The following is a 23,466-nucleotide window of genomic DNA, read 5'->3' on the forward strand; positions in this document are numbered from 1 at the left end:
GCCTGGACTGTCCTTGGGAGGAAGAAGAGGAGCCGTCAGCCAGGAGACCTTCAGAGGGTCCGTGTGGTGTTGCACCCCGAGTCACAGGCTGAACATCCTGGCTGCCAGGCGCTTGCTGAGAACGCAGACGGTGTTTCTGTGAGCAGGATAGATCACTGCAGCCAGGGGAGCTAGACATGTAGGTTTCTGAGGAGGTCTGATGACAAGTCGTGAAACCATAAAAATCCTGGAAGAAACCATAGGCAGTAAAATCTCGGACACTTCTCACAGCAGAATTTTCATGGATACATCATCTAGGGCAAGAGAAAAAAAGGCAAAAATAAACAAATGGGACATCAAAATAAGAAGCTTCTGCCCAGCCAAAGAAACCATCAACAAAATGAAAAGGGAACCCACTGTATGGGAGAACATATTTGCCAATGATACATCGGATAAGAGGTTAATTTCCAAAACATATAAAGAACTCATGCAACTCAACAAAAGAAAGACAAACAATCCAATTAAAGAATGAGCAAAGAAGGGGCTAACGTTTTAAGAGACTATATTATTGAATCAGATTACATCTAAAGTAGATTGAGAAGAAGTTAGGGACTTGGAAGACAGACTACGTCAACCATAAACTAATGATTTGTCTAACTTGCATATCTGAGTTGTGTCAGTTAAAAATTTTGACCCTGTTAACATGTATATGCAGATGGAAAAAATCTGGTACTTCCCATAAGAAGTCAGCAAAATTTCTACTTAGGGGAATTATGTGAACGTTTCAAGCCAGGAGACTGTCATTTGGAAAATTATCTCTTCTACTTAGTACACAAACTGGGGCAAGCTGGCTAGGAAATACTGCAGTCCCTTTTGGAGGCCAGCCAACAATTCTTTGCTCACCTAATATCTTATCTCCGTATAATTCTTCACAATTTTTAGAACATTTTTTTTTTTTTGTACAGATAGAGTGGGAGGGAGAGAGAGGAAGAGAGAGAGAGGGAAACATCGACGTGAAAGGGACACATCGAGTGGCTGCCACCCGCACGACCAACCAGGGCCGGGGACAAACTGCAACCGAGGTACATGCCTTTAGCGGGAACCGAACCCGGGTCTCTCTGGACCGCAGGTAGACGCTCTAACCGCTGAGCTGAACCGGCCAGGGCTTTAGAACATTTTTATATGAGAAATGCCATCATATTCCCTTCATGGCAGGCGCCCCTGTGGGCTAGATGGGAACGGTTAGCGAGGGAGAAGAAAAGGCAGAGTACTGATCTCAGTGTATCCACATGTAGCCCAAGGTACCAACTGCAGGATTCTTTGGAAAATCCAATAATGCTGGGAAAAGAAAGAATGCAATAACCAATAATGCAGGAAAAGAGGAAGACCGACCATTAGATGGATTGACTCCATAAAATAAGCCTTAGGCGTGAATCTACAGGAGCTGGGTGGGGCTGTTGAGGACTGGACGTCATTCACAGGGTGGCCAGGAGTTGGAGCCGACTCAGAGCACGTCACACACACCACGTATAGTGATGAGTGCGGCTGGGACTTAACCTCATTTCTGATTGCAGGTCTAGTTTCAGCTCAGTGGGCTCTTATCAGTTTTGTGTGCACTACTCTAGTGGTGCACACAGAGCTGGAAAAGTGCCCATTCAATGTGATCAGGATTTCGATGGTGGAAATCGCAAGATTGTAGGTGGTGAGGTCATGTGAAGAGGTTGAGCCAGTAAAAGACAGCTGACCAGAGAATACCCTGAGGCTTTCTGCCAGTCTGGATATATATCCTGGTAAGTCGAAGCTCCTGTAAAAATGGGTCCTGGTAATTTGAAAAACACCACTTTTCTGATATGAATCATTTATAATTCCCTCTCGGCATTCTCGGGGTGCAGAGGCCTGGTACGTGCTCTGAAGACTTGAGGCCATGTGGCCTCATGGACGGAGGAGGCCGGGCTGGAGCAGGAGCGTGTTTCCTGGGAAAGCATGTCACGTACGAAACCAGGTGAGCATGTCACGTACAAGACCAGGAGATACATAGATGGAAAATGGCCACTCCCATTTACCACAGCGTAGTGGACAAGACCAGTGTCGGTCCCTTAGAGGGCAGAGCAGGGGGGTGTTCAGGAGAAGAAGTGCCCAGGTGGAGACATGAAAGGCAAGTGGGAATTTGGCAGATAAGTGTAGGTGGGTGTCGATTCCAGGTAGAAACCAGAACGTGTGCAAAGAGCAAGAAGGTAGAGGGGAAAGGTAACTCTCATAGGACTGTAAGTAGGCTAGTCTGGCTGCACCACAGACTGAGACGTTGAGGATGATGTACCTGGAGAGAGAAATGGGCCTGACTGAAAAGAGTCTTCATGCTTTGGTAACCATTAAAGACAACAGGGAGAGAATCCACCCCTCATAAAATGTGCTAGGTGCTTTTCATGGTTATCTAAAGCTCCAGTAGACCATACTGTATCTAAGCTTTTCCATAACACAGCCGCTTAAATTATTATACAGAAATAGGTTAACTTTGATATAAAAACCAGGCAAGAACACTACAAAAATAAAATGATAGGGCCATTTCATTTATGAACATAGACGTAAAAGTCTTAATATATTACATAGACAAATTTAATAATTTTTAATGCATCATGATTAAATACAGATTTATCTCAAAAGAGCGATTCAACATCGGAAAATTTATTAATGTGGTGTACCACACAGAATAAAAGACAAAAATAGTGGAGAATTATCTCAATGTTTCCGGTTTGCTATGCTTTTTCTTTTAAAAGTTTTATCTGTTTTTTGGATAAGCTTGAAAGTTGAGCTTTAATTTTTATTCTGCTGGTTACACCTAAATTATCGAAAGCCAAATTTGTACCTATTTCTCCTATCAATTTGTAAAGTGGATCAGTGCTTATACCTGTCCCCATCACCCCATCTCAAAAAGAGAGGAAAAAGTATCACATTCGCACTTTCCTGTTCCTCCTCCGTGTCCCAAATCTTTTGTTAATATTTAACCACCTCCCCACTGTGGGGGTATATTTTCTTCTTTTTCTGTTGTTGTTGTCCTCATCTGTCAGTGATTCCTCCTTCCCTCCCATCTTCCTCTCTCCTCTTGTTCCTCCTCTTTATTTAAACCACAACATTTATAAACGTCTTTATTCCTAATTGCTCCCCATGTCTCCTTGCTTCCTTCTGTATTTGTGTCTCTCTCCCCCCAAATGCCTTAAAAACAGCTTCTTTATCGGTATCTACGCTGATGTCTCACAACCAGAAACATAAGGACAGATACAAGCACAGAAAGAAAAACGTAAAGATAAAATATACAAATATATAAAGAACAGAAGTAGAAGTGTCCATAAAATTAAGAGACATTCTTTGAAGCAATGGCTGATGAGATTTTCTCAGAACTAAAGACAGACCAGGAATCACAGAACAAAAGCATTTAGTCTTTAAGGAAGTTTGAGGAGACAAAATTGTTCCTAAAACACATTATGAGAAAACTTTTTAAAAGACAAAGGCTTCTGAAGGAAACAAGGGAAGCAAATCTTCAAACAAACAAACTAAAATTGATGTTAGGTTTCTCAGCTGCATGAGATACATGAATACAATGTGCTCATATTGTCAAACTGCTGAAAAGGATCATTTGCCCTAGAATATTATTTCCTATCATGCTAGCATTTAAAAAGGAAGATACAATACAGACATTTTCAGAGGAGAGTTCCTCAATGCAATTTTTCAGCTCACTAATTTGTTATTTAACGGTGTCTACTCTGCTATTAATTCCTTCTAGTGAGTGTTCACTTCAACATATTATCTTCTGTATACAATGTTTCAAAAATGTTAAATCCTGTATCTTGTCCCTGCGTCCCACTCGTTGTACTTGAGCATCACAGACAATCCAGTTGGCCTGAGCGTAGTGCCTCATGCTGCCCCCCACTGTGGCCCCACAGGCTGCGCCAGTATCACTGCTCGGTGGGCTCCTTGGCTCCAGCTCACAGAAGGGACAACGAGGACTGCTACACTGAGTGGATGTGTCCTCCCCCTCCCAGCTGTGGTCAGCTGCCTAAATCCCCAATGCGACACTATTTGGAGGCAGGGGTCTTTGGATATTAATTGGATTTAGAAGAGGCCAGGAAGCTGGAGAGCCGGTGATGGGATTAGTGTCCTCATCAGAGCGGAAGAGACTAAAATGCTCCCTTTCTCCTCCTACCGTGTTGAGGACACAGTGAGCAGGCAGCCATTAAAAAGCCAGGATGAGAGTCTCACCAGCCCCAACCATGCTGCACACTCATCTTGACCTCTGTCCTCCAGACCAGGGGAAGTAAACGTCTGTGGTTTAAGCCACCATCTGTGCTGTTCTGTTATAGCAGTAGTACAAGCCGACTGCGATGGGCACTAAGAAATTCCCATGGAGTCTTCTTGTTTTTGGTGGGCAATTCCCTCGAGAAGGCATTTATCTGCCGGACACATGGTCTGGCAGGAATGATTAGGGAACGGCCAATTTGGTGTGCGCTTCTTTTGCTTCAGATAAATTTTTTAAAAAACCAATGCTTTGTGAATTCCTGTTTTAAAAAAGTCATTTGTAGAATGGAACATACAACGATATTGCAGTTCAGAAAAAATAAATATGTAAAACCAAATAGTGAGGTAAGGAAAAACTAACAATTTTGTAAAGATGGCTTAAATACAGTCTTGTTTTCCCATCTGAAGCAGAAAGAGATATTTATGAAAATGTAAATTCATGAAAAATCTATATATCCAGCTTCATGTCTTAATCAAATAGCTTGAGGAAAAACACATCATTTTCATTCTGTCGCCACTTTCCCTTCACAGCCTGTCAGTCTCATCAACCAAACTGAGACAGATTCTCCTGAAAACCATGAAGAACCCAAAGTCAGCATTCAGTGCCATCATTAGCCTTTCCGTCGTCCCCTGACAATTGCCAGCCACATTTTCAAATAAGCCATGGATTACATTTTGGTGCAAACTCCTCGACCGCACCGAAGGGAAAAGCAGGGGAAGTCAGCACGTGGTTAGCTACAGCGAGCAATCAGTAATTGTCAGCTCTTTTTTGAAGATGAAAAATATTTTATTTAAACTTTTCTTCATAAACACTTTTTAAAAATATGTTTTCATTGATTTTAGAGAGAGGAAGGGAGAGAGAGAGAGAGAAACATCGATGTGAGAGAGAAGCATTCATCGGCTGCCTCCTGCACACCCCCTACTGGGGTTCGAGCCCACAACCCAGGCATGTGCCCTGACAGGGAATCAAACCAGTTCCTCTCAGTCCATGGGACAATGTTCAATCCACTGAGGCACACAAGCCGGGCAAAACATTTATTTTTTTTGTTGCTGTTAACACTATTACAGATGTCCCCCACTCCCCTGTCGCCTTCATTGCCTCCACCCAGTCCCCACACCCCCTCCCCGGCCTTCACTACACTGTTGTCTGTGTCCATGGGCTCTATGTATGTGTTCTTTGGCTAATCTCATCTTCTTTTATCCAGTCCTCCCACACCCCTCCCCTCTGACAGCTGTTAGTCTGTTGCATGTATCCATGCCTCTGGTTCTATTTTGTTCGGCAGTTTAGTTTGTTCATTAGATTACACATGTTAGCCAGATCATATGCTATTTGTCTTTCTCTAACTGGCTTATTTCACTTAGTATAATAATCTTCAGGTCCATCCATGTTGTTGCAAAGAGTAAGAGTTCCTTCTTTTTTACAGCTGCATAGTTTTCCATTGTGTAAATGTACCACAGCTTTTTTATCCACTCATCTACTTATAGGCACTTGGGCTGTTTCCAGACCTTGGCTATTGTAAGTAACACAGGTATGAACATAAGGGTACATATGTTCTTTGTGACTGGTGTTTCAGGATTCTTAGGATATATTCCCAGCAGTGGGATTGCTGGGTCAAAAGGCAGTTCCATTTTTAATTTTTTTGAGAAAACGCCATACTGTTTTCCACAGTGGCTGCACCAGTCTGCATTCCCACCAATAGTGCGCAAGGATTTCCTTTTCTTTACATCCTTGCCGGCACTTGTTATGTGATGATTTGTTGATGGCAGCCATTCTGGCAGGTGTGAGGTGATACTTAATTGTAGTTTTAATTTGCATCTCTGATGATCAGTGATGTTGAGCTTTTTTTCCCTATGTCTCTTGGCCATTTGCATGTCCTCGTTGGAGAAGTGTCTGTTCAGGTCCTTTGTCCATTTTTTAATTGGATTGTTTGTCCTCCTGGTGTTGAGTTGTATGAGTTCTTTATATATTTTGGAAATGAAACCCTTATCAGATGTATAATTGGCAAATATGCTCTCCCATACAGTGGGTTTCCTTTTCATTTTGTTGATGGTTTCTTTTGCTGTGCAGAAGCTTTTTTGTTTGATGTAGTCCTGTTTATTAACTTTTTCCTTTGTTTCTCTTGCCTTAGGAGATATATGAGCAGAAATATTGTACTTGTCTAATTTTCCCAACACCATATGTTGAAAAGACTGTTTTTACTCCATTGTATTTTCCTGCCTCCTTTGTCAAATATGGGTTCTCTGTTCTGTTCCACTGGTCTATCTGTCCATTCTAGTGCCAGTGCCAGTCTGTTGTGATTGTAGTGTAGTTTGATATCTGGTATTGTGATCCCTCCAATTTTGTTCTTCTTTCTCAAGATTGCTAAGGCTATCTGGGGTCCTTCTTGGTTCCATATACATTTTTGGAATATTTTTTTTCTATGTTTGTGAAATACACCATTGGTATTTTAATAGAAATTGTATTGAATCTATAGATTACTTTAGGTATTATGGATATTTTAATTTTGTTAATTTTTCTAGTCCATGAACACGGTGTATGCTTTCACTTATTTGTATCTTCTTTAATTTCTTTCTTCAATGTCCAAATACAGGTCTTTTACCTTCTTGGTTAAATTATACCTAGGTACCTTATTTTTGTTGTTACAATAGTAAATGGGGTTGTTTTCTTAGTTTCTTCTTCTGATATTTCATTATTGTTGTATAGAAAATGCCATAGATTTCTGGATATTGATTTTGTATCCTTCAACCTTGCCAAATTCATTTATTAAGTCTAGTAGTTTATGTGTGTGGAAACTTTAGGTTTTTCTGTATATAATACCATGTCATTTGCAAATAATGACAATTTTACTTCTTTCTTTCCAATTTGGATGCCTTTTATTTCTTCTTGTCTGATTGCTGTGGCTAGAACTTCCCGTACCATGTTGAATAAGAGTGGAGAAAGCAGACATCCCTGTCTTGTTCCTTTTAATTTTTGTCCATTGTTGGCTGTAGGTTTTTAATATATGGCCTTTATGATCCCTCTATTCCCACTTTTCTGAGTTTTTATTATAAATGAGTGTTAGATTTTGTCAAATGGTTTTTCTGCATCTATTGATACGATCATGTGATTTTTAAAAATCATACACCAGAGGATATGTTTTTATTGATTTGAGAGAGCAAGAGAGAAGCACTGATCAGTTTTCTCCCATGCGTACCCCTATTGTAGATTGAGTTGAAAGGTGCAGCTAATCCTAAAACACTTACTACAGATACTTTTAAACAATTATTCTTGATCCATTCTCAACTTTGAGGTTACTGTGCTTTATGCTAGTAGCTTTCAGTAAATAAAACAAAAGCTGAGGGCTTACATCCCCAGTGCCACTAGGTTTTTTTGTACTAAATAAACAAGTAGATATAACCAGTAAGATTATAATTCCATTCCTTACCTCTAAGCCAAAACTGATCTCAGCCCTGGCTGGTGCAGCTCAGTTGGTTGGGCATCACCCCTTGAACCCAAGAGGTCCCTGGTTTGATTCCCAGTCAAGATACATGACCAAGTTGCAGACTTGATCCCCTGTGAAGGGCGTGCAGGAGGCAGCTGATCAATGTTGCACTCTCACATGGGTGTTTCTCTCTCCATCTTTCTTTCTCTTTCTCTAAAAAGCAATAAACTATTCTTTAAAAAATAAAGAAACAAACTGAACTCAAATTTTCCAAAATTGCTACTTTCTAGTAAATAACAGATTCAGCAGCCTTATTGAATGTAAAATGTGGAAGTTGCACTTACTTTTAAGGGACCTTTTTTTAGGAGTTTGGTATTACCCGAATTCTCTTTATAAGTGCTTGCACACTGTAGGGCCAGGGCTTGCCACAGACCTCTCTAGTACTCATTCAGAACAGGGTAACATGCCCTCGCCAGTTTGGCTCAGTGGTTAGAGTGCTGGCCCAGGGACAGAAGGGTTGCCATTTGAGAGTTTGATTCCCAGTCAAGGGCACATACCTGGGTTGCAGATTAGTCCCCGGCCCTGGTGGGGGTTCTGCGGGAGGTAACCAATCGATGTGTCTCTTTCACATCAATGTTTCTTTTTCTCTCTTCCTCCCTCCTTTTCACTCTCTCTAAAAATCAGTGTGAAAATATCCTCAGGTGAGGATGAACGACAACAAAAAAGATTAGAAAATAAAAAAATAAAAATAACAAAACAAGGTAACGTTAAATAGACTTCAAAAAAACAAACAAACAAAAAATAAAACATGTCCCAAAAGAAACCATACAATGATAGGGAACGCTTACATTTACTTTTGAAAATAAAGTATAAAATGTTAGTTTTCATAAATCCATGCATGTTTTAGGAATATAAGGAGTTGAAAGATTCAGTAATCAGTATGGACTGAAGATAGGCAACTTTGATGCCAAGTGAGGACTTGAGTTATTTTAACTTTCTAAAAATCTTAGTACATGAAAAGACATTACATCTAAAATTCAACATGTATGGCAGAGGTATATGCAAGTGCACTAGCTTAAAACTATAGAATCCCAACCACGCATAAAAGAGGACATGACTTATATATTCATAAGATATATGCACATATGGACATGCTGTCACTCACACAGTGCAGATAAGGGAAGGCAGCTTAGAAACAGTGTTTTGAATATAAAAAATTAACTTTGTAGAAAATTTATATTTTTGCATTTTCAGCAAAACACCATGCAGAAAGGGCAAGAGTTTTAAACTTGAACAATAAAACAAAAAGGTACAATGGACTGAAATATAATGTACACTGAAATGTTCAAAAAGATTTCAGATCGAGATAGGAACTAAAATTATATCAAGTGACACTTATCAGGTTTTCTCGTAGAAGATGCACGACTCCTACACTGACATCTGAGAAATGTTTAAAGCATAAAACCAGCCTCCCAGATAAGTGGATCATTCTATTAAACTGCTTCAGGAAGTAGTTTTGAGAGCTAGCACTTAGAACTAACTTTCTGCATGAGTTTGAGAACACTAACATTAAAAAGATGCTAGCACAGAATAAAAAATGTTGTGCTATTAGACCAATGGCTTTGATAGTAAAACTCGTGAAGTTTTTCTTTGTTTTTAACCTCTCTGTCACAAACACATTTTTCATTTGGCTTCAAAGTGAGAAAGATGCCGTTAGTTGCAATGTCCAGCCTCGTCTAGGATATATTCTGGAAAGTGCAGGTCGCATACTTGTAAACCATCCAGCTTGCAGGGCACCCGCAGGTACTAATCTTCCCTTCGCTGTTTCCTTCCGATCAAAAATGAGAATGGAATCACTGTAGTGACATTGTAGCAAAGGCCTCCGAGAACCATTATTTGTTTGTCCAGCACGGTCACACCATGGCCACTTGTACCAACTGGCATGGATGCCGAGATGGTCCACTGATCAGTCTCTGGGTTGTACGCTTCCGCGGAAGGGCGGCCCCGAGAGTTGAAACAGGACCTGAAGATCACACAGACACCACCGAGGATGTAAAGCTTGCCAGTGTGAGAAATCATCTCGGGTGACTCATTTTGCTCTTATTCTCCCAGCAGTTGGTAACAACTTCAGTTATTCTGGCCCACTGTTCAATGGTCCTTTCTTTCCTGGGGTAAAATACGCAGATTTGTTCAGAGGTGGGCGATGAGACGATTCCACCAGTGATTCTCAACTTGTTATTGAGCACTGTCCCCTCATGTCCTTATTTGTTAGTGGGATAAGGGTCCACAAATCCTCATTTATCATTGGTGATGCCACATCTCTCTGTTGAATAGAAAGTCTCATCTCTAGTTCTGCCTGCTACAGCATAAACAAGCTTCCCAGTAACACCAACTGCATATTCTGAATGTGGTACAGACATTCTGCCATTCGGAGCCAAGAGTTTTCTCGGTCATACCTGAACACTGAACACTTTGGAAGAAGCATGGAATTCGCCGTCTGGGCCCAGCTCTTCCCCACGTAACAAGAACGTGAAGTTATTGACAACAGCAAGGCAGTCCGGGCACAGAGGAACTTGGGGTTCCTTTAGTTCCCACCAGACTCTTGGTTTCTTTATTTTTTAATTTTTTTAATAGAGTGGGGGAGAGAGAGGAGGGGAGAGAGAGAAACATCCATGTGAAAGGGATACATCGAGTGGTTGCCACCCACACGACCCCAACAGGGGCTGGGGACAAACTACAACCGAGATACGTGCCCTTAGTGGGAACTGAACCCGGGACTCTCTGGTCCGCAGGCCGACGCTCTAACCGCTGAGCTAAACCGGCCAGGGTGACTCTTGGTTTCTTTAAGACAAGTATTTTACTGTAAACCATGCTACGTCCAATCATTCCTCAGAATACTGATGTTCGGGTTTTGGCAGAGCAGATGCGGCTTGATTTCATGTCCAACAAAGGCTGCTGGTGAATGTCCTGAAAGTAATTCAGTGCTTGGTCAAATTCACAGCGCAGGTGTCAAGAGTATCTATAAAATTCTGATGTATTAACCTTCTCAAAAACACTGGACGGGGTCATCAAACAAAACCTGGTGTTCTGAAGAGTGCTATTGGTATTTCCCCAGCGTCTTCTATCATGCCACAGTCAAGAGTGCCCTGCCTCATACAGCTTAGCTCTGGGAACCTATTCAGACGATCATTATCCAAATAAGACATGAGCTTCTCAAACTCTTAAGACAGGAAGTTAAGGCTGGACTGAGTGGTGCAAAGTTGCCTAGCAGAAAGGATTCTAGCTTCCTCAGTGTTTACAAAGGATTCTGACTCCCTCAATGTTTACAAAGGATTCTGACTCCCTCAATGTTTACACTGAAATCATTTAAGAGTCTCATGATTTCTTCAGGTTTCTAAGCAGATTTTGCTAATAGGAAAGAGCAGCAGACCTTCACCACTTCTGTAAGCTGAACATACATGGCAGTCTGAACACGAGCAGTGTTCATAGTCAGTTCTGTATTTCCACAGCGCACAGACTGAAGGACGTGGCTGAAACCAGTAGCGAGCGATTAGACCTTTAAATGACTCTTGTCCTGATCTCACTCCGTCATGTGTACAGTAATAGTCAAACCTTGGTTCACAACCATCTCATCTCAAACTGTTCGGCTTTGACCAAGTCGACCAACAGCCCTTTCATGCTGATACCCCAGCATGATGAAAACATCTCTCGGGCAACAAACAAGGGAGAGAATGCATGATGCTACACCTCCCATTGTTACCATCTCAGGAAATTGTGCTGTGAATATTTTAGTGGTTTTTGTTTTTTGCTTTTGTTGCTGGGAAGTTGACGATTAGCACAATTTTAAAATATAAAGAGGCCATCAAGAGTGCTGATGCTTGTCTTTCTCTGACTGGCTTATTTCACTTAACATAATCGTCTCCAGGTCCCTCAGTGCTGTCTCAAAGGGTAAGAGAGTCTTCTTTTTCTTTTTACAGCTGCATAGTACTCCATTGTGTAAATGTACCACAGCTTTTTTATCCACTCATCTACTGATGGACACTTGGGCTGTTTCCAGATCTTAGCTATTGTAAATAGCGCTGCTATGAACATAGAAATGGAGTAAGCCAGCGAGAGAAAGACAAATATCACATGATCTCACTTACGTGTTGAATCTAATGAACAAAATAGACTGATGAATAAAATAGAACCAGAGGCATGGAAACATAGAACAGACGGACAAACCTCAGAGGGGGAAGAAGGGAGGGGAGAGTAGGAAGAGATAAACCAAATATGTGCATTGCCCATGGACACAGACAGTAGGGTGATGAAGGCCCGGGGTGGGGTGGGAACTGAGGGGAGGGGGCGATGGGGGAAAAATGGGGGACATCTGTCATTTTCTCAATAATAAAGATGAAAAGAAAGAGTGCTGATGTTGCTAAGGGTGTGAAAGTGCTCACAATCACAGGCAACTGAAGAGGCAGAGACATTGTTGGGCAGATGAGCAGCAGTTTGCTGCGGACAGCACTTCGAAGCAGTGATAGTGGAAAAGCCAAGACGCTGCACGGGACCTGGAAGACCCCTGGACCGAGTGCTGACAGTGATTTGTTCAGGGCTGGTGGGCGGTGGTCCGATACATTTAAGAAAAGACGTGTTTGTTTACAGATTAAACCGCACATTAGACCTGTACTGTATATAAGAAAGGTTAAAACAAGGAATCATCCGTGGGTCTGGAATGGATTAATTCCACTTACATTATTTTTAATGGGAAGAACTGATTCAGTTTCGAACAAATGGCTTCTCGAACAGCCTTCCAAAGCAAAGTGAGCTCGGGAGCCGAGGTCCCACTGTGATTCTGAAGTAATCGCTCTGGGTGGCAAGAGCACGTGGTGGGCCTGGAACTGACGTGACATCAGACACGTCATCTCGTGTGGTGCTCTGAACCCCGCAGAGATGCTGGCGTCACGGATGGAGGAGCAGACGGCTTCCGAGTCCCCGCCACGAAACACCTCAGGGTGCATCCAGCCTCGGGTGCAGGGCAGGCAGTCTGCGCGAGCCAGGTGACTGCTGGACGTGGCCATCGGGGCCCAGGGCACTTGGCAGGCTCCTGGAACATCTAAGAGGGACCCCAGGCTGGGCTGGGGCACTGGGGAAGGGGGTGGGGAGGGTGAGTCTGTGCACCTGCTGCCCCTCAGAACCAGTCCTGGGAAAGAAGACCCTGTCAGCTCTTTTCTGTCCATTTTTATGTCACCCTTGCCATTTCCCCCCAGAATTTTCTGTTTTGTATTTCACTTCTAAATATCTCACATTCTTTCCTCTTTCCCTTTAGTTCCTTTTGTGATACCCCATCTTTTATCTACTTGGTACTAATTTCAGGAAGCATTATTTAAAATATTAGTGTGCTTAGGTTGAATGAAAAGATAGAAGTGAATACCCTCCCCCCCTTTTTTGCATTTATCTTCAGATAGAGCAGGAGGGGGCGGGGCGAAGAGAGAGAGAAACATTGATGTGAGAGAGACACATGGAGTGGCTGCCAACCACATGACCCCAACTGGGGCCGGGGGCAAACTGCAACCAAGGTACTTGCCCTTAGCAGGAACTGAACCCGGGTCTCTCTGGTCTGCAGGCCGACGCTCTAATCACTGAGCAAACCAGCCAGGGCTGAATACCCTTTTTATACTAAATAACATTGGTATGTGTGTAAATTAGGGTTAATTCCTGTGCTACAAAAACATAAATAAAAGCAGAAATTAGATGCTCAGTGGATGTCTACTTTAAAATCTGGAAAGGCCAGAACCGCAGACACAGTCATGAAAACAAATATCCACAATTGAATTTGGTGCTTTTAAAATGTTTACTTGTTTGCACGTCTTTCTCCCCTAATAGAAAGTGAACTGGATAAGGTCAGAAATCTTGTCATAGTCATCTTCATATCATACAATCTAGGAGGGTTCCTGACACCTGGTAGAGGTTCAGTCAATGTATTTTAAAAGAATTAATGAAGATGTGAACTTAACCTACAGCATCACGCTTACGATCTGCCGTTGGCTAGCCTTGTGACATTGTTGTGCAAGGTAAGAAAATAGACTTTGATGTCGGATACCCTTGAGCTTAACTCCTGAGATTTCAATTTAAGATGCATTATTTATCAATTGCTGCATAACAAATCATCCCAAATCTTAAAACACTATTATTCCACCGTTTCCGTGGGTCAGGAGCTTGGCTGATCCTCCGTCTGAGGGACTTTCATCATCTATCTAATCAAGGCGTTGGCCTGGGTTGCAGTCATCTCAAGACACAACTGAGGGTCGATCAGCTCCTAAGTTCATGCACGTGGCTGTTAGTAGGACTCAGTCCCTTGCAGGCTTCTGGGCTGAGGGCCTGGATTTATTGCTGGCACCCTCAATCCCAAGCCATGTGGTCTGTCTGTCGGGCAGCTCACGTCACGACCCCTGGCTTGGCTGGAGTGAGCAAGCTAGAGAGCTGGAAGTGCAGCAAGGCAGAAGTTACAGAGTTTGTACGATCTCAGGGGTGGCACCCCTCACACTGCCTGTTTCCTGTCTGGTAGGAATCAGTCCCTAGCAAATGTGAATGCCAGCAGGCAGGGATCACTGGGGCCGTTTTAGACAGGAGGTTGTCTCCCACACTAGCATGTGATTTTGGTCTTTCACTGACACTCTTGTTCAGTAACTTCATTTTAAAAACAGGGATGGTAATAGAACCCACCTGTTGAGAATGTTGTGATAAAAATGAGAATGTGCACACCGGTGGCCTTGGGAAGTGCTCGGCCCAGAGCAGGGGTGAAGGTGTGCTAACCATGGACGCTGCTGTCTTTTCATGATGTCATCTCCTTTGCGCGTAGATTTCCTACGTGTAAAGTAAGTGAGGATTAGTTGATCTCCAAGTCCCTTTATAAGCCCTTTGCAATCAAGCCTGTTGATTTTCTGGGCCCCGGATTCTCTAGACTTCATTTTCGACAGTCTTAACCTTGTTTGGACTCGAATTTAGTATCCCCACCCCATCCTCGTATCTCATTATGATCATATTTTCATGTATGTGTAACCAATGGACATAGACAGCAATGCTGGGGGTAGGGAGGTGGGGGGGTGGGGATAGGGAGGAGGGTGCCTAGCAGGGAAAAAGGAGGAACATTTGTAACAAATAAATTGATAAAAATTGAAAAAAAATCAATAAACAAAAAAAGTCTGTTATACCTGAAGTAGCTATCCTCTTATTCCTGTTTGAAGCGATTGGAGCACTATTGTGGGGTCTTGTCTTAAGAGTCAGGAGACAAGTTTCTTGAATTCTAGTTCCCATTCTGCTCATTAAGAGACCGTAGGCAAGTCTTTTAATACCCCGGCCTCGGTCTGCGTTAGTCACGGAAGGGTGGCGCCTGGACTGGGTGACCTCTAGCGTCCTTCCTTGCCTCTTTGAAGCTGTGGCCTTGCCACTGGCCAGCAGTGGGCCTGGGAAAGAGGATGTTCACGGCTGTGGCTTAATAGGCTTTCAGTCTTTGGACCTAATTTCCATTTGCTGCCTATATTGGTTTTTAATTGTTCTTTTCATGTATTTCATACATATTTCTCTAGGGCCAATTTTCTGAGATTAGCTTTTAGGCTTTTCTTTTTCTTTTTCTTTTTAACATTCTTAACTTCATAAAGATTGTAAGACTGATATTGTGTATACAGTATTTATATGTCTTTAGGAAGAACTACTAAAATATAGAGAAAGACATTATTGTGAGCATCGGTCAAACTCCAGAATATCTTTACAGGGGTCATTTCTATAAAGTCAAAGGAAAATAAAGTCAAGTGATTTCATCTGTGTCCATTGGGGGGCAAGTTACTCCCAACTGAGGAAAAAGATTTCGGGGCCTTTGAATGGACTAGAATCCAAAGTAAAAAGTGTGGATTTTTTCCCCTTTGTAATGATCCAAGTCATTGGCGTTTTCTGAGGTGTCACTTGTGCCTTCTCCTGTATGTCTAAAGCTATTTCTGAGTTGCCTCAATACAATGAGGACATTTGAATTTAAAGCAAATAAATTAGACCTTGTACATCCAAAGAGGTTCAGTCTTTTTCAGTCATTTTTGTAAGATGCTATTACAGCTTTATTATCTTTGAAATTCGTTTTCTGAAACTACTAGCACAATCTGAGGGCAAGTCCTTTTGAACGTGCTCAGGAAACTCTCTGTGTCCATTTCCTGAAATCAAATTTGTACTCAGAGAAATGTTATTTTAAAGTAAGCACCATGAAACTGAGTGGCTGGTCAAACCGGGTAAGACTTTCTAGTGCATAAAACAAGGAACAACTAGATGAAAGTGGGTTTCTCTTGCGTTAAACTAGCTCCAAGGGCAGTTCAAAGCCTCACTTCTCAAACTGTTTAGAGTGAGGTGTGTAGTTTGAAGAAAAACTCATATGCCTTTTGCTATGTTTTGAAAAAATATATCAGTCTTATGTTTGCATGAAGTGGTGCTTGATTTGAACCTGAACTATATTGTCGGTCAATTCAGATTCTTGGAAGCTGGTAAGATGCTTGGTATTCTTGAACTTCATTTTCATTTATGATAGGGGGTGACATGTCACAGAGATGTGATGTGTATTAAATGAGGAGATGTGTGAATATATTTTACAAACTCTAATAGGTTAATCTCCAGGGTAGTTATCCACATTCCTGATGTTATTTTATGCTTAATTTCTTATTTACATTTAATGAAATCACTAAGCTAATAAGATGTAGTATTTCAAAGATGATGATAACAGGACAAATATAGAGATGTTTTCGGAAAACTCACTGCCTGCCAGGCACCCGGCTAACCTCTGATATTATCATATTTAACGCAATTGTCATAAACGCTCTTGGAGTTTCTATTTTACAGGCGAGACAACTAAAGTGTAGAGAGCTTGATTGTGCTCAAATGGTAAAACTAGCAAGTGACAGCTGAGATGTGGACCCAGCTCCCAATGACCCCGGAACTGATCCTTGTAAGCCCGGTGCTACACTGCTCCCATGCCCGGCACCCCGCTGGGAGGGCAACAGGGGCAGGAGCCTTCGGGGTTATGTTGCACCAGTAGTTCAGTCTTGGTTGCACTTGGGGGCTACCCGTGAAGTTTTAGAAAACAACCCCAAAGCATAGGACACACTTGAAATCTATTAAATCAAATTCCCTGAGGGTTGAATCCAGATATTAATATTAAAAAACCAACCAACCAACAACCCAGCTCTTGAGATGATTCCTGCTTGCAGCCAACAATGAGACTGTGGAATATGCTTCGCCCTGAGATAGACCCACAGAGGGGTTACGACCCTGCTGGGGAGTAAGACGTTTTACCTCCTGTCTGGTCACTTACAGGCTGCGTGATGACAGGCAAATCACTCCCTAAACTTTGAAAAGGGCACTAACAGCATCATAATTTGTGGTGAAAATCAAAATCACGCACTAAGTATTCCCAGCACGTTGACTGGAACAGAGACTGTGCCTGGTGGTGGTAGTTCGCATCTCTCCTTCGCCCTCTGCAGATACTTGGTTGCTTCATGAAATCGTAAGCAGGCACCCTTCCGTCCCTGGGTGGAAGTAGGAGGCTACTGTTGGTCCCGAATGTCTTTTTCAAATCATTAATTCATGTAATTTTTAAACGCTAGTATGGGTAGAATTTCTATCGGAGAGGGACAGTATTTAGCAGCAGAAGTAATGGAATACTTATCTGGGGAGTAACCCAGGTCACTTAGAAATGAGAACTGTTATTGTTTCCCTTGATTAGCTAATACTGGTGTCTGGAAATGACCGCTGACGTTCCTCTTTAGACAGGTGTGTGTGTGTTTAATGTAGACGTTGTCCTTGACTCTTAAAACGTGTTTACTTTCCTCACACAGGTGTAGGCAGCAAGGTCGTTTGAATTAGTCTCGGAAGTGAGTATTTAATGGAGATAAGTAATTGTTTGCAGCTGCGTGTATCTGGAGGGATTTGTTTTTCTTCAGTAGGGGACAAGATAATTTGCCTGACAACTTTGGAAAGTGTCGTCTTGGTTGTCCCCATATGCTTGAGGGTGACTTTGCCTCTTAAATTGAAAAGCCACTTTTATCTTTAGAGAGTTTTCCCCCGTTTCAATACAAAGGGCAATCAGCAGTGTTTGGTTTGGAGTGAAGATCATGAACGTGAACAGTGGGTAGGCTTTTCAGGGTGGAGGATGGTCATTTCAAGGGGTGGGGCCTTCTGACTTAACACCTAAAACTCTTTTGAAGATGAGATACTAGGATGTGATAGATATTGTGTAGCTTGAAAATTTGGATGTGGTCCTGAGGCTGTGATGAGCCACTGGAAGTCTTCTTTGGCAATTTGGGGAACAGCCTCTGCCTCTTCAGATTTTATTGGAAGTTCTCAAAATACCAATAACAGAGCGCATTCCATTACCCGCTGATTGTAGGGCAAAGCGCGACGTGTGTCCTCCGAGTCCGGCAGCGCGGTGACTGACCCCGACAGTCGGCGGCTGAGTGCGTTTCTGTTAGTGCCAACAGATTTACAGATAGATGTGAGGATCGACAGTCTCCCCAGCTGGCCCCGGTCCCCATCTCCTCCGTGGCTTGGCAGAGACTTAGCCGACCGGGGAACAGAATCAGCCACAACGGCTTCTTGAGCGCGTGGTGCTCTGGCCTGACCATCTCACCCTGGTTTCCTGGTCGCCGTGATGACGGCTAGATTTTGAACTGGTGGCAGTGTTTAAAAGGAGGAGCTCTTCCACTTAGAAGCAGGGTTTTTCTAGGGACCTTGCAGGGGAGGGAGCAGGACTGGCCGCAGACAGAGGGGCCTGGGGGTCCTAGCTCTGCCGGTTCCCAGTTATGTGATCTTGGTCGATCCACTTAACGATCTCGGCCTCATCTGTAGACAGTGGGGGTAGTCTTTTCTGGGTCAGCCTTATTGTGAAGACGAAAATAGTGTTGAGTCGTTTGAAGAAGCCGCACGTTGTAAAGCGCTGAGCAAATGCGAACATTCTGCTCGCTCCGTTTTCTGGTCTATTCATGGCAAGCGAAGGGAATGTGAGCGGGCAGGAAGAGTTCCTCATCGGAAATATTTTGACTCTTGGTCAGTAGCTCACTTCCCTGTCCTCCAAAATCTGGCCAGCCTGAGCTGAAGTTTTACGAGGAAGCCGGCAGTGCCATCACAGGTCCCATGTCGGGGCTCCTGCACAGGGCTGGGCTGGCCTTGGGGAGGCGGCACAGCAGTATTAGAAGGGTGCAGCTGCAGTTGAGGAGCCTGCGTTCCCTTGCTCATTGGACCGCATACAAGCTGTGTGATCTTGACCTGGCGTCTCTCATTTTCTTGCATAGGGTACTTGCAGGATTGAGTGAACGGTTTTATCCAAAGTATTGAGAGCAGTGGTTAGCATGCAATAAATGTTATTTCAAAGAATTCCTGAAACCATGCAGCATCTGGAGAGATGGTCTTACGATCTTATCTTGGTAATTACATTGCAAGGGAAAGGCTGCACTCATCTATTTTTCATAGCTCTTCCAAATGACATTTCACCTACTGCTTGAGTTTCTCGAGTATCTGTGTGTACAGACTTATACCTAATAATATAATTTATTGAGCACCTACTATATGCCAGGAATTGTGCATACATTCCCCACCCCCCTACTGTGCTTGTGAGACAGGCATTGTTTTTATTTCCATATTTATAGATGAGGGAACCAAGTCATCCCCAAGTCGAGTGACTTGACCAGGATCCTTAACCAGCGGCAGGGCTGGATCTAAACTTGTATCTGAGATGCTCCAAAACATGTGTCCTTTACTCCACTCAACGTTAGATATTCTCGCCCTCCAAGGAGGTAGAATTATCCTTTCATCTTTATTTAATAAAAAAAAAATTTTTTTCTTTATTGATTTTAGAGAGAGAGGAAGAGAGAGGGAGAGAGGGATGGAAACATAGATGAGAGAACATTGATTGACCGCCTCCTGCATGCCCCACACTGGGGATTTGGCCCACAGCCTGGGCATGGGCCCTGACCAGGAATCGAACTGGTGACGTTTTGGTGCATGGGTCAATGCTCAACCACTGAGCCACACTGGCCAGGCTGTCCTTTCATCTTTAAATGGCAGTGAAACCTATGTCTTTGCCATATTCTGTAGGTATATTCTTGAAGTTGTAGACAGCTAAATTGTTTTTATAAGTCAAATCGCATTCAAATTTACAAAGAATATTATTGAAACAAAATCCTATCATAAATCTAAAATTAAAAAAAATAATAAACAGATATTACTCAGAGTGAGGCTTGCGTATAGCCTTAAATTTTTTTTTTTCCTTTATTGATTTTAGAGAGAGAGGAAGGGGGAGGGAGAGAGAGATGGAAACATCATTTGGCCACCTCCTGCATGCCCCACACTGGGAATTTGGCCCACAACCTGGGCATGTGCCCTGACAGGGATGGACGTGGCGACCTCTTGGTGCATGGGCCTGATGCTCAACCACTGAGCCACACCAGCTGAGCTTAAGTATAATCTTAATGGTTAACCTAGCTAATACCGTTGTTTTAACATGCTAGTCCATGATGCCATAGAATGGATTAGTATTTAGTAAAGTGAAATACAATTCTTTTGTGAAGTTGCTTTTGATAAGAAGAGTGCTATTAATATGACCAGAAAAACGGATGAAGCAGGCAAGTTCGGCTCTGTCAACCCAGCTACCTGTTCCAGCCACTAGAGGGTAGTGTTGGCATTGGAATGGCACAGAAGACTAGCCGGGTTTGTTTATTTATTTATTTTTATTTTTATTGTCATTTTTTATTTTTTAATCTTTATTGTTGAAAACATTTCTTTCCCCATCCTAGTTAACTGGCAGTTCTTTCTTTCTTTCTTTATTTTTTATCATCACCCAAGGACATTTTTTCCTTTTTTGTTAAGATAGAGCAGGAGGGAGAAAGGAAGAGAGAGAGAGAGAGAAACATCGACGTGAAAGGGACACATCGAGTGGCTGCCACCCGCCCGACCAACCAGGGCCGGGGACAAACTGCAACCGAGGTACATGCCCTTAGCGGGAAGGGACCCGGGTCTCTCTGGACCGCAGGCCAATGCTCCAATCGCTGAGCCAAACCGGCCAGGGCTACTAGCAGTTCTTTACATTGAGAAAGCTGTGTGTGAATGCGGATGATTGCTAAATTTATAATATAGAAAATAATTTGATGACATATTTTTTTAAAAGTTTGTATTGAATTTTAGAGAGAGGAAGCGAGAGAGAGACAGAAACATCAATGTGAGATAGAAGCATCGATCGGCTGCCTCGTGCAAGCCCCATTCCAGGGGATCTAGCCCCAAACCCAGGCATGTGCCCCGACCTGGAATTGAACCGAATCGAACCGGAACCTCTCAGTCCATGGGACAGTGCTCAATCCACGAGCCACCGGCTGAGCTGATGAAACAGTTTGATGTGACAGGAGACACCACCTGACCATAATTGGATCTGCTGTTCTTGGCAAGGTACATCCTGAAGGGACTTTTTAATGTCCTGTGCCTGTCCTGGGATGGTTACCTCCGGTTGCCACTGGGGACTTGACCCTGTCCTCTTCCCCTTTCGACTTCAGTTCCTGCTTCCCTTTTCCATGTGCAGACTGTGGGCATGCGGGACGTTTCCAGTGTGAATTTCCTCCCTTTCCTTCAAACTGTAGCCATGACCACCACAGAATTGATTCCTCAGCTTGGAAGTCCCTGGGAATTTGGTTCTTGTCACAGACGCCATCCGGCTCATCCTCAGTAGGTCCCTGCGTGGTGCGTGAGGACCGCCCTCCTCAGCCTTTTCAGAGGACAGGGGGTCCAGACCCGGCCCTGTCGGCCTCCCTGCCGTGTGCTGGGGAGCAGGAGCTGGGGCAGGGCGCCCTTGTCTAGCTCAGTTTACCCCTGATTTCCAGTGCTCAGTAGTGACTTCCTGGGTGGTGACCTTCCTTCCTTAGCCCTTTGTCCACAGTGCTTCCCCTAGAGGTCCCTATAGGACCACGGGGCTTCGTGGGTGAGTATCCAGGACAAGCTATTTAAGAGGTTTTTGTTTGTTTGTTTGTTTGTTTTTTTCCAAGAAGGAAGTATTTTTGCTTGTTTAAAATTTTTTCATGTTATCTCATAAAGCATGTCATTCCATTTAAAAATTATTTACGTGTAGTTGATGTACAATCTTATATTGGTTATATTAGTTTCAGGTGTATAACATAGGGATTTGTCATTTTTATGCCTTACAATGTGATTGCCTCACTAACCCTAGTCATCATGTGTCGCTGTGTAAACTTGCAGTAGTGCTGACTATAGTCCTCTTCACCCTTTTCACCCACCCCTCCCTTCTGGTAGCCACCCCACTGGTCTGTTTCTATGAATCTGTTTCTTTAGACTCCACAAAATGGTGAAACCATATGGTATTTGTCTTTCTCTGTCTGACTTATTTTACGTAGCGTAATATCTTCCAGGTTTATCCACGTTGTCGCAAATGGAAAGATTTCATTCTTTTTATTGCAGTGTAATATTCCATTGTGTGTGTGTGTGTGTGTGTGTGTGTATTACATCTTCTTTATTCATCAGTGGACACCTGCGTTGCTTCCACATCTTGCTCTTTCTGTTGTCTCCCTTCCATATTATTCAGTAAACAGGCTAAGAAACTTACTTCCCTTTCGCTAGTGCGTATTGGGTGCTCTATATGTCTGATACTACACTAGACTGTGGGTGAAAATGAAAAGACACGGGCTTAGACATTAAGAACTGATGCCATGTCCCTTCAGCAAGGAAGGAAGGTGAAGAAATGCAGAAATACTGGGCTGCCAGAAAAAGGCCGGGGATCTACTTCTCTCGCCTCTTCTACCTGGGTGACATTGGGCAAGCAACTAAACGTTTCAGGATGAGGTCTTACAAGTTTAGAGGAGAAAAATATAAGGTTGGGTTGGAAGAGACCCCAGGCTGATCACATCAGTGCAGCAGGCTCGGTGCTCTCTTCTTCACCCCCAGGGCATCTCAAGGGGGGATGAAAACCCTGCAGAGGGGAGAAGACTGAGTGAAGACCAAGCGGACCCTGCTGCGAGTCGCCGAGCCTCTGCACCCGCCGGTGCTGTCTGTCTCTCCGAGGAAGGCCTCCTTCTCTCTGCCCCTGAACGTTCTAAACGTTCTTTGAGACTTATTTCAGGGCCTTCCTCCTCCAGAGATGAGCTTCTGAACCTTTGTACTCTTAGAACTTTTATGTATGATACTCATATAGTTCACTTAGCTCATGTAATACTTCCCTTCCCTTCCCTTCCCTTCCCTTCCCTTCCCTTCCCTTCCCTTCCCTTCCCTTCCCTTCCCTTCCCTTCCCTTCCCTTCCCTTCCCTTCCCTTCCCTTCCCTTCCCTTCCCTTCCCTTCCCTGTTCTGTCTTCACTTTCTTTCTTTTTATTTTTTTATTATTTTTTTAAATTTTATTTTTGTTACAGAGGTTTCTTCTTTTTTTACCCCATTGTCACCCTCCTTCCCATCCCCCCGCCCTGTCCCCGGCTTTGTTATCCACGTCCATTGGTTAGGCACACATGCATATAAGTTCTGTGGTTTATCTCTTCCCACCCCCACCACCCCCTCTCCTGAGGGTTGTCTAATTACATTTCAAGCTCCTGGAGGGCACAGGCCGTATCTCTTATCTCCCAAAGCCCTGGAAGGGACTTGAAAGCTCACTTAGAGAGATGGTCCCTTAGCTGGATTATGTATCACTTGGGAGCTTTTAAAAATTTTAGATTCTCAGGCCCCACCTTATATGTAATGAATCAAATCCTGTCTTTGTACGTGTGTGTTTGGAGAGGGCAG

The 23,466-nt window shown here is 43.3% G+C and overlaps 1 pseudogene; it reads right to left on the reverse strand.

Moving 5' to 3' along the window:
- Positions 1-9,404: 9,404 nt before the first annotated feature.
- LOC118631143 lies at positions 9,405-12,751 on the reverse strand (annotated as a pseudogene).
- Positions 12,752-23,466: the final 10,715 nt, after the last annotated feature.

Source organism: Molossus molossus, unplaced genomic scaffold (genome assembly GCF_014108415.1).
Source record: "Molossus molossus isolate mMolMol1 unplaced genomic scaffold, mMolMol1.p scaffold_m16_p_15, whole genome shotgun sequence".
NCBI classification, from domain to species: domain Eukaryota; kingdom Metazoa; phylum Chordata; class Mammalia; order Chiroptera; family Molossidae; genus Molossus; species Molossus molossus.